The 12,723-nt window shown below is 46.4% G+C and overlaps 1 protein-coding gene across 1 annotated transcript in view; it reads left to right on the forward strand.

The window, feature by feature from the left end:
- MDGA1 (MAM domain containing glycosylphosphatidylinositol anchor 1) overlaps positions 1-12,723 on the forward strand; it is a 245,798-nt gene that overhangs the window by 150,691 nt on the left and 82,384 nt on the right. The gene's annotated exons all lie outside the window — the stretch shown is intronic.

Genomic DNA, 12,723 nt, shown 5'->3' on the forward strand with positions numbered 1-12,723 from the left:
ACAACCCCAAAACATCATTGAACCTCCACCATATTTTACCGTAGGTACTGTGTTTTGTTCTTTGTAGGCCTCATTCCGTTTTCGGTAAACAGTAGAATGATGTGCTTTACCGAAAAGCTCTATCTTGGTCTCATCTGTCCACAAGACGTTTTCCCAGAAGGCTTTTGGCTTACTCAAGTACATTTTGGCAAACTGTAGTCTTGCTTTTTTATGTCTCTGTGTCAGCAGTGGGGTCCTCCTGGGTCTCCTGCCATAGCGTTTCATTTCATTTAAATGTCGACGGATAGTTCGCGCTGACACTGATGCTCCCTGAGCCTGCAGGACAGCTTGAATGTCTTTGGAACATGTTTGGGGCTGCTTATCCACCATCCGGACTATTCTGCGTTGCAATCTTTCATCAATTTTCCTCATCCGTCCACGACCAGGGAGATTAGCTACAGTGCCATGGGTTGCAAACTTCTTGATAATGTTGCGCACTGTGGACAAAGGCAAATCTAGTTCTCTGGAGATGGACTTGTAACCTTGAGATTGTTGATATTTTGCCACAATTTTGGTTCTCAGGTCCTCAGACAGTTCTCGTCTCCTCTTTCTGTTGTCCATGCTTAGTGTGGCACAGACAGACACACAATGCAAAGGTTAAGTGAACGTCTCTCCTTTTTATCTGCTTTCAGGTGTGATTTCTATATTGCCCACACCTGTTACTTGCCCCAGGTGAGTTTACAGGAGCATCACATGCTTGTAACATTCTTATTTATCCGCAGTTGTGAAAGGGTGCCAATACTTTTGTCCAGCCCATTTTTGGAGGTTTGTGTGACATTATGTCGAATTTGCTTTCTTTCCTCCCTTTTTTTGTTTTGTCCCAATACACACAAAGGGAATAAACATGTGTATAGCAAAACATGTGTTAATGCAATACGTTTCGTGAGAAATACATGATTTCCTGGAGAAATATCAAGGGTGCCAACAATTTCGGCCATGACTGTATATATAATTTTTTTTTTTTTTTTTTAAATATATTGAATACGGACAAAATTTTAGTATTTCAAATATATGGCAATATATTTGGGAAGAATATTTTTAAAATATGTGTTTTTTTATCAGCAGGATTGTCATTAGGTGCACCATCACTCTTAAAGGGCCCCAACAATGGCCGGAAGAAGAAACATCTTAAGGACTACCCTGTCATATAACCTAACATTGCCACCATTAGTGCACTCTGGTAGTTTAGCTCTGGTGGTTTGTAGTTCAATTCGTTTTATTGATGCACTTCATGTGGTATTGTTACTGTTTATGTTGATCTGGGCAGCAAGGGATTGATTCGCTAAGGGCCCCAACAATGGCCGGAAGAAGAAAGGCCTAACATAGCGGCCATTAGTGTCAGTTTAGTTCCGTGGTTTGTACTTCTAGTCTTTTTACTGATTCACATCAGGTGGCGTTGTGACTGTTTATGCGTATCTGGACAGCAAGTGCCCTCATTGCCAATTATCTTGTGTACTAAAGTGTATTATTTCCATCAGTATTCATGTTACCCTTTATCTGTGCACGCCTGTTACTTAGATGAGTTGCATCTTGGCCGGTTCAGCCAAGATTTGAACCATGGGAGTCAATGGAGTCAATGGGGTTGTTTTACTAAAGGCAAATAGACTGTGCACTCTGCAAGTGCATTGCTCCAGAGCTTAGTAAATGAGGTAAAGCTTCACTTTACAAAGAATACCCAATCACGTGCAGGGAAAATTTAAAAAAAAATGCATTTTTGCTTGCACGTGATTGGATGATGGAAGTCAGCAGAGCTCATTTACTAAGCTCTGGAGCAACTGCTCTTGCGATTAGCAAAGTGCACAGTCTATTTGCCTTTAGTAAATCAACCCCCATGTATGGACAGGCTGAATTTACCCAAGTTGATTGATTGATCAACTTGTGTACAATCAGCCTAATGGATTTTACATGCAATTATTGCTAGCGGCTATAGTAATCACTCGGGAGAACACAATGGGGGTTTATTTACTAAAGGCGAATAGACTGTGCACTTTGCAAACTGCAGTTGACCTCTGCAAGAGCAATTGCTCCAGAGCTTAGTAAATGAGGTAAAGGTTCATTTTGCAAAGAATACCCAATCACATGCAAGGAAAATTTAAAAAACAGTATTTTTGCTCATACATGATTGGATGATGGAAGAGAGCACAGCTTTTGCTCATTTACTATGCACTGGAGCAACTGCATCTGCAAAGTGCACAATCTATTTGCCTTCAGTAAGCCAACCACAATGTCTCACACACATGAGCAACAGAAACAGAGGCGTCCCTAGGGTTGGTGTCACACGGTGCGGTAACACTTGGTGACAACCCCTCCGACGATCCCCGCAGAATGGATCGGATCTACGGATTGAGGATAATGGATCAGAGTCCAATCCATTATGCTCAATCCGCAGATCCGATCTATCCTGCAGGGATCGTCAGCATGCAACCTGTACGGGGTGACACCGACAGCACGGGGTGACACCGGACCCACTGCAAGAAAAGGTAAGTTGTAAAGAAAGCCGACGATCCTCGCAGGATAGATCAGATCCATTATGCTTCCCAATCTGCAGATCCGATCTATCCTGCAGGGATCGTCAGCATGCAACCTGTACGGGGTGACACCGACAGCATGGGGTGACACCGGACCCACTACAAGAAAAGGTAAGTTGTAAAGAAAGCCGACGATCCTTGCAGGATGGATCAGATCCATTATGCTTCCCAATCTGCAGATCCGATCTATCCTGCAGGGATCGTCAGCATGCAACCTGTACGGGGTGACACCGACAGCACGGGGTGACACCGGACCCACTGCAAGAAAAGGTAAGTTGTAAAGAAAGCCGACGATCCTCGCAGGATGGATCAGATGCATCCTGCGGGGATCGTCGGCTTTCTCTACAACTTACCTTTTTGTGGAGCGTGTCCAGTGTCACCCCGTGCTGTTGGTGTCACCCAGTGAGGACCGCACCCCCCGCACCTGCCTCGGGACGCCACTGGGGAGAACACAATGGGGTTGATTTACTAAAGGCGGACAGACTGTGCACTTTGCAAAGTGCAGTTGCCCTCTGCAGGAACAGAGCTTTAATAATCGAGCAGAAGATCTGCTGACTTCCATCACCCAATCATGTGCATGCAAAAATGCTGTTTTTTTTTAATTCTCCGTGCACGTGATTGGGTATTCTTTTGTAAAGTGAAGCTTCACCTCATTTACTAAGCTCTGGAGCAACTGCACTTGCAAAGTACACAGTCTATTTGCTTTTAGTAAATCAACTTCAATGGCTCCACAGGAGGGACTCATGGTTGTAGATTAGAAAATTGCTCCATCTATGGGCGGCTTAACTTTGACCACAACATATTTTTTGTTATCACTAATAGATTTGGTGCTTTTGTTTCTTTGAAATGGCTGTATTGCTGGGTAGTTAGTGTTACCGTCCATGACTTCCTGTGATCTCTTGTGTTGGTGCACTCAGCCTGGTGTGTCAGATGGGCTGAGGTCTTTGAGAAGGTCAAGGCCAGGAACGGAAGACCCAAACCTAGCCAGCGTGGGGGGGTGGGGTTCAGGGGGAACCCCAGCTAAAATTGACTATATCTTCAACTCATGACACCTTAGTATGATAGTCAGTGGACCTTAGTATGATGGCCAGTGGACCTTAGTATGATGCCCAGTGGACCTTAGTAGGATGGTCAGTGGACCATAGTATGATGGTCAGTGGACCATAGTATGATGGTCAGTGGACCTTAGTATGATGGCCAGTGGACCTTAGTATGATGGCCAGTGGACCTTAGTATGATGGTCAGTGGACCTTTAGTATGATGGTCAGTGGACCTTAGTATGATGGTCAGTGGACCTTAGTATGATGGCCAGTGGACCTTAGTATGATGGTCAGTGGACCATAGTATGATGGTCAGTGGACCTTAGTATGATGGGCAGTGGACCTTAGTAGGATGGTCAGTGGACCATAGTATGATGGTCAGTGGACCTTAGTATGATGGCCAGTGGACCTTAGTATGATGGCCAGTGGACCTTAGTATGATGGTCAGTGGACCTTTAGTATGATGGTCAGTGGACCTTTAGTATGATGGTCAGTGGACCTTAGTATGATGGCCAGTGGACCTTAGTATGATGGTCAGTGGACCATAGTATGATGGTCAGTGGACCTTAGTATGATGGCCAGTGGACCTTAGTATGATGGCCAGTGGACCTTAGTATGATGGTCAGTGGACCATAGTATGATGGTCAGTGGACCTTTAGTATGATGGTCAGTGGACTTTAGTATGATGGTCAGTGGACCTTAGTATGATGGTCAGTGGTCCTTTAGTATGATGGCCAGTGGACCTTAGTATGATGGCCAGTGGACCTTAATATGATGGTCAGTGGACTTTTAGTATGATGGTCAGTGGACCTTAGTATGATGATCATTGGACCTTTAGTATGATGGTCAGTGGACCTTAATATGATGGTCAGTGGACCTTAGTATGATGGCCAGTGGACCTTAGTATGATGGTCAGTGGACCTTTAGTATGATGGTCAGTGGACCTTAGTATGATGGTCAGTGGACCTTAGTATGATGGCCAGTGGACCTTAGTATGATGGTCAGTGGACCATAGTATGATGGTCAGTGGACCTTAGTATGATGGGCAGTGGACCTTAGTAGGATGGTCAGTGGACCATAGTATGATGGTCAGTGGACCTTAGTATGATGGCCAGTGGACCTTAGTATGATGGCCAGTGGACCTTAGTATGATGGTCAGTGGACCTTTAGTATGATGGTCAGTGGACCTTAGTATGATGGTCAGTGGACCTTTAGTATGATGGTCAGTGGACCTTAGTATGATGGCCAGTGGACCTTAGTATGATGGCCAGTGGACCATAGTATGATGGTCAGTGGACCTTAGTATGATGGCCAGTGGACCTTAGTATGATGGCCAGTGGACCTTAGTATGATGGTCAGTGGACCATAGTATGATGGTCAGTGGACCTTTAGTATGATGGTCAGTGGACTTTAGTATGATGGTCAGTGGACCTTAGTATGATGGTCAGTGGACCTTTAGTATGATGGTCAGTGGACCTTAGTATGATGGCCAGTGGACCTTAGTATGATGGTCAGTGGACCATAGTATGATGGTCAGTGGACCTTAGTATGATGGCCAGTGGACCTTAGTATGATGGCCAGTGGACCTTAGTATGATGGTCAGTGGACCATAGTATGATGGTCAGTGGACCTTTAGTATGATGGTCAGTGGACTTTAGTATGATGGTCAGTGGACCTTAGTATGATGGTCAGTGGTCCTTTAGTATGATGGCCAGTGGACCTTAGTATGATGGCCAGTGGACCTTAATATGATGGTCAGTGGACTTTTAGTATGATGGTCAGTGGACCTTAGTATGATGATCATTGGACCTTTAGTATGATGGTCAGTGGACCTTAATATGATGGTCAGTGGACCTTAGTATGATGGCCAGTGGACCTTAGTATGATGGTCAGTGGACCTTTAGTATGATGGTCAGTGGACCTTAGTATGATGGTCAGTGGACCTTAGTATGATGGCCAGTGGACCTTAGTATGATGGTCAGTGGACCATAGTATGATGGTCAGTGGACCTTAGTATGATGGGCAGTGGACCTTAGTAGGATGGTCAGTGGACCATAGTATGATGGTCAGTGGACCTTAGTATGATGGCCAGTGGACCTTAGTATGATGGCCAGTGGACCTTAGTATGATGGTCAGTGGACCTTTAGTATGATGGTCAGTGGACCTTAGTATGATGGTCAGTGGACCTTAGTATGATGGCCAGTAGACCTTAGTATGATGGTCAGTGGACCATAGTATGATGGTCAGTGGACAATAGTATGATGGTCAGTGGACCTTAGTATGATGGCCAGTGGACCTTAGTATGATGGCCAGTGGACCTTAGTATGATGGTCAGTGGACCATAGTATGATGGTCAGTGGACCTTTAGTATGATGGTCAGTGGACTTTAGTATGATGGTCAGTGGACCTTAGTATGATGGTCAGTGGACCTTTAGTATGATGGCCAGTGGACCTTAGTATGATGGCCAGTGGACCTTAATATGATGGTCAGTGGACTTTTAGTATGATGGTCAGTGGACCTTAGTATGATGATCATTGGACCTTTAGTATGATGGTCAGTGGACCTTAATATGATGGTCAGTGGATCTTTAGTATGATGGTCAGTGGACCTTTAGTATTATGGTCAGTGGACCTTTGTATGATGGCCAGTGGACCTTAGTATGATGGTCAGTGGACCTTTAGTATGATGGCCAGTGGACCTTTAGTATGATGGCCAGTGGACCTTAGTATGATGGTCTGTGGACTTTTAGTATGATGTTCAGTGGACCTTAGTATGATGATCAGTGGACCTTTAGTATGATGGTCAGTGGACCTTAATATGATGGTCAGTGGACCTTTGTATGATGGCCAGTGGACCTTAGTATGATGGTCATTGGACCTTTAGTATCATGGCCAGTGGACCTTAGTATGACGGTCAGTGGACCTTAGTATGACGGTCAGTGGACCTTAGTATGACGGTCAGTGGACCTTAGTATGACGGTCAGTGGACCTTTAGTATGACGGTCAGTGGACCTTAGTATGACGGTCAATGGACCTTTAGTATGACGGTCAGTGGACCTTAGTATGACGGCCAGTGGACCTTAGTATGACGGCCAGTGGACCTTTAGTATGACGGTCAGTGGACTTTAGTATGACGATCAGTGGACTTTAGTATGATGATCAGTGGACCTTTAGTATGATGGTCAGTGGACCTTAGTATGATGGTCAGTGGACCTTTAGTATGATGGCCAGTGGACCTTAGTATGACGGTCAGTGGACCTTTAGTATGATGGTCAGTGGACTTTAGTATGACGGTCAGTGGACTTTAGTATGATGATCAGTGGACCTTTAGTATGATGGTCAGTGGACCTTAGTATGATGGTCAGTGGACCTTTAGTATGATGGTCAGTGGACCTTTAGTATGATGGTCAGTGGACCTTTAGTATGATGGTCAGTGGACCTTAAGTATGATGGTCAGTGGACCTTTAGTATGATGGTCAGTGGACCTTTAGTATGATGATAAGTGGACCTTTAGTATGATGGTCAGTGGACCTTAATATGATGGTCAGTGGACCTTTAGTATGATGATCAGTGGACCTTTAGTATGATGGTCAGTGGACCTTAGTATGATGGTCAGTGGACCTTTAGTATGATGGTCAGTGGACCTTTAGTATGATGGTCAGTGGACCTTTAGTATGATGGTCAGTGGACCTTAAGTATGATGATCAGTGGACCTTTAGTATGATGATCAGTGGACCTTTAGTATGATGATCAGTGGACCTTTAGTATGATGGTCAGTGGACCTTTAGTATGATGGTCAGTGGACCTTTAGTATGATGGTCAGTGGACCTTTAGTATGATGGTCAGTGGACCTTTAGTATGATGATCAGTGGACCTTTAGTATGATGATCAGTGGACCTTTAGTATGATGGTCAGTGGACCTTTAGTATGATGGTCAGTGGACTTTAGTATGATGATCAGTGGACCTTTAGTATGATGGTCAGTGGACCTTTGTATGATGGCCAGTGGACCTTTAGTATGATGGCCAGTGGACTTTAGTATGAAGGTCAGTGGACCTTAGTATGATGGTCAGTGGACCTTAGTATGATGGTCAGTGGGAAGAATGTTCCCTACACTTGTGGTCATTGGGAAGAATGGCCCCTTTACAGATACAAAAATAATTGGTGTCAGCGGGAACTTATTTGAGAGGTGGAGATTGCTCAACGCTCAAGGAACCCCTGGCAACCTCTGGAGGAACCCTAGAGTTTCATGGAACCCTGGTTGAGAAGCCCTGCTGTAGAGCAATGTCTTCTCCCATGAACGGAAGGCTGGGATTTGCACTCTTCATCTCGGACCTGTGTTTGCTTATTTCTGCGTAGTGATGAGATTTCCATTCTACATCTGGAGGACTCCATATCTATCAGAGATTGACCTTTCCTAGAGCTCCTTCATCCTTCCCTCGCTCCGTGCACGGAGCTGCCACGTTCCATCCAGAAGCCTGGCTAATAAATTAATCACAATGCGATCTCCCGGCTCCGCAGAGCGCCTTTAATATCCTTTCTACACGGAGCGCGGCGTGTTTGTATCGGAGTGCAGCCGGCCGCCGTGCCGTCATTTCATTAAAGCCACCTTGAAAGGATAATGGAAGAGATATGTCTGGATGTATAGAGCCGCTTACAAGTGGATACAAAGACCGCGTCACACTCCGCGCACTGCGCCACGGGATCAATACGCCGCTCTCTGGCTTTCAGCATGAAAAGCTTCCTCTATGAGTGGATAATACACCCTTTAAGGTTGGGTCACCGGGGCAGCCATTACTATACCTCGGCTGGGATCCGCGATGCGAAGGGACGTCTGAAGGTTCACCATTCACTTACAATGCCGCAATTGTTTTGTTGAACGTCGTCAAGAGATTCTGCAATGGCGGGTTTATAAAAAAATAAAGTACAAAAAAAAAGGCAAAGAAAAGTTAAAGCTGAAGTTTAATATTCGCCTTCCTCGGTTTCTCCTTTTCTCCACCTCATCGACTTGCTGTTAAAATATGTATAAAAGACATTTCCATATTCGTTACATACCTTATTTTAGACCCTGTGATGTTATCACTGCATCTCTGTGCTTCTCTATGCAATGCAGGTGGATCATGGCTGGTGGGAGGAGCTTATATACCTCATTATGTACCCAGTGATGCCATCACCGAGTCTCTGTGTTGCCCTATGCAATGCAGGCAGATCGTGGCTGGTGGGAGGAGCTTATATACCTCATTATGTACCCAGTGATGCCATCACCGAGTCTCTGTGTTGCCCTATGCAATGCAGGCAGATCGTGGCTGGTGGGAGGAGCTTATATACCTCATTATGTACCCAGTGATGCCATCACCGAGTCTCTGTGTTGCCCTATGCAATGCAGGCAGATCGTGGCTGGTGGGAGGAACTTATATACCTCGTCATGTACCCATTGATGCCATCGCCGAGTCTCTGTGTTGCCCTATGCAATGCAGGCAGATCGTGGCTGGTGGGAGGAGCTTATATACCTCATTATGTACCCAGTGATGCCATCACCGAGTCTCTGTGTTGCCCTATGCAATGCAGGCAGATCGTGGCTGGTGGGAGGAGCTTATATACCTCATTATGTACCCAGTGATGCCATCACCGAGTCTCTGTGTTGCCCTATGCAATGCAGGCAGATCGTGGCTGGTGGGAGGAACTTATATACCTCATTATGTACCCATTGATGCCATCGCTGAGTCTCTGTGTTGCCCTATGCAATGCAGGCAGATTGTGGCTGGTGGGAGGAGCTTATATACCTCATTATGTACCCAGTGATGCCATCACTGGGTCTCTGTGTTGCCCTATGCAATGCAGGTAGATCGTGGCTTGTGGGAGGAGCTTATATATTATTATTACTATTACAGGTACTTATATAGCGCTGTCAATTTACGCAGCACTTTACATATATATTGTACATTCACATCAGTCCCCGCCCCTGAGGGGTGTATAATCTAAGGTCCTTAACTCACATTCATACATACACATACTAGGGCCAATTTAGACCTCATTATGTACCTAGTGATGCTATCACCGGGTCTCTGTGTTGCCCTATGCAATGCAGGCAGATCATGGCTGGTGGGAGGAGCTTATATACCTTATTATATACCCGGTGATGCCATCACCGGGTCTCTGTGCTTCTTTGTGCAGTGCTGGCAGATCATGGCTAGTGGGTGGGGCTTATATACCTCATTATATACCCAGTGATGCCATCACCGGGTCTCTGTGTTGCCCTATGCAATGCTTGGAGATCATGGCAGGTGGGAGGGGCTTATATACCTCATTATATACCCAGTGATGCCATCACCAGGACTCTGTGTTTCCCTATGCAATGCAGGCAGATCATGGATGCTGGGAGGAGCTTATATACCTCATTATATACCCAGTGATGCCATCACCGGGTCTATGTGTTGCCCTATGCAATGCTTGGAGATCATGGCAGGTGGGAGGGGCTTATATACCTCATTATATACCCAGTGATTCCATCACCTGGTCTCTGTGTTGCTCTTTGCAATGCAGGCAGATCATGGCAGGTGGGAGGAACTTATATACTTTATTATATACCCAGTGATGCGCCCCCCCAAAAAAGTTTGAGCATTATGTTTCAGAGAAAATCACCCCCCCCCCCAAAAAAAAAATGATCACTAATTTACACACTTTCCCCCAAGCAGAAATTCTATTTGCAATCCAAAATTCTTCCCAAACAAAAATTCCCCTCTTCCAGTACAAATCCTCTCCCTCCCCTACCCCCCCCCCGTCCTAGCACAAATCCTCTCCCTCCCCTACCCCCCCAGCACAAATCCTCTCCCTCCCCTACCAACCCCCCCCCCCCCCGTCCAAGCACAAATCCTCTCCCTCCTCTAATCCTCCCTCCCGACTCAAATCCTCTCCCTCCCCTACCCCCCCCCATCCTAGCACAAATCCTCACCCTCCCCTACCCCCCCCCCCGTCCTAGCACAAATCCTCTCCCTCCCCTACCCCCCCAGCACAAATCCTCTCCCTCCCCTACCAACCCCCCCCCCCCGTCCAAGCACAAATCCTCTCCCTCCTCTAATCCTCCCTCCCGACTCAAATCCTCTCCCTCCCCTACCCCCCCCCCCCCCGTCCTAGCACAAATCCTCTCCCTCCTCTAATCCTCCCTCCCAACTCAAATCCTCTCCCTCCCCTACCCCCCCCTCCTTCCTAGCACAAATCCTCTCCCTCCCCTACCCCCCCCCCCCCGTCCTAGCATAAATCCTCTCCCTCCCCTACCCCCCCTTCCTAGCACACATCATCTCCCCTCCCTACCCCTCCCCGTCCTAGCACAAATCCTCTCCCTCCCGTACCCCCCCTCCTAGCACAAATCTTCTCCCTCGCCTAACCCCCCCCCCTCCTAGCACAAATCCTCTCCCTCCCCTAATCCTCCCTCCCAACTCAAATCCTCTCCCTCCCCTACCCCCCCTTCCTAGCACAAATTTTCTCCCTCCCCTACCCACCCCCCCTTTCTAGCACAAAACCTCTCCCTCCCCTACCCCCCCAACTTCCTAGCACAAATCCTCTCCCTCCCCTACCCCCCCAGCACAAATCCTCTCCCTCCCCTGCCTACATGTGACGTGTGGAAATGCGCAAAAATGTGCCTGCGCTTGGTCGCAACATAGCTGTGAACCAATCAGATCCATATTGTTAGTAAAAATATTTTCACTTTTGCTTTATTTAAAAAAAATGCTAATTCCCCTTTTATAAATGAAATCGCAAAATGTAAAGCGTAGTATCCCATAATAATGCCATAGCCCTTCACCGATCTGAGTACAGGCAAACGTAAGATCTGATTGGCTGGAGCGAAAGTTGATAATGATAGTTGGATTTCCTTTGTGACGATTCTATGATGAGGCATCAGGCTGGATTATTTCAATGTAAAAATAATTGCCAGACGAGGCCAGATAACCGTTAGACTGGCACATTCCTGGCGGGTATTTAACCCTGAGGAGGATTGCTCATTAACACGCCATTCTAATTGAAACGTTGCAGAGTTTTGTTGCCTCATTAGTCCCGTGTTTGAAGACTCCACCATCTGTGAGTGCGCTCGGAGAGTGAACGTCGCGTCATGAGGGTCTGTAGGAACATGTGAGGCGGCCATCGTTATCGCAACAGCTTACTGAACACATGACTGCCAGATGAAAGGGAACCAAGATTCGCTCATATGATAACAATTTTAATAATATATTCTAAGAATATTGAATTCATTCCCTGGGGAACTTTGTAGAGATAAAGGATAAATCTCTCCCATTGTAAACAATGCAAGGTGCCAGGAGGTGTGGGAAAGCTTCTGCCTGAGGAGCCCCTTGGATGTTGATGCACCAGAATGGTCCATCATACCAGGTGTCTCTAGAGATGGGATCACTTCACATATGGTGGACATCATATGAGATATTTCCTGCCCCTTGGATGTGTGATGCATCAGAGTGGTCCATCATAGCATGTTCCTCTAGAGGTGGGATCACTTCACATATGGTGGACATCATATGAGATATTTCCTGCCCCTTGGATGTGTGATGCATCAGAGTGGTCCATCATAGCATGTTCCTCTAGAGGTGGGATCATTTGGCATATGGTGGACATCATATGAGATATTTCCTGCCTCTTGGATGTGTGATGCATCAGAGTGGTCCATCATAGCACGTTCCTCTAGAGGTGGGATCACTTTGCATATGGTGGACATCATATGAGATATTTTCTGCACCTTGGATACACCAGAGTGGTCCGTCATACCAGGTGCCTCTAGAGAAGGGATCACTTGGCATATGGTGAACTTCATATGATATACTTCCTGTCCCTTGGATGGGTATGCACCAGAGTGGTCTGTCATCCCAGGTGCCTCTAGAGGTGGGATCATTTTGTGTATGGTGGACATCATATGAGATATTTCCTGCCCCTTGGATGTGTATGCACCAGAGTGGTCCGTCACACCAGGTTTCTCCAAACTGTCTAAGCAAAGGGCCAGTTTACTGTCCTTCAGACTTTAGAAGGACTGAGCTTTGGCCAATAGGAGTAGAAAATGTTCTGGCATCAGTGGGAGTAAACATCATATAAGATATTTCCTGTCCCTTGGATGTG

Source organism: Staurois parvus, unplaced genomic scaffold (assembly GCF_062004578.1).
Source record: "Staurois parvus isolate SC_StPar_1 unplaced genomic scaffold, SC_StPar_1.0 ptg001071l, whole genome shotgun sequence".
In the NCBI taxonomy this organism is placed as follows: domain Eukaryota; kingdom Metazoa; phylum Chordata; class Amphibia; order Anura; family Ranidae; genus Staurois; species Staurois parvus.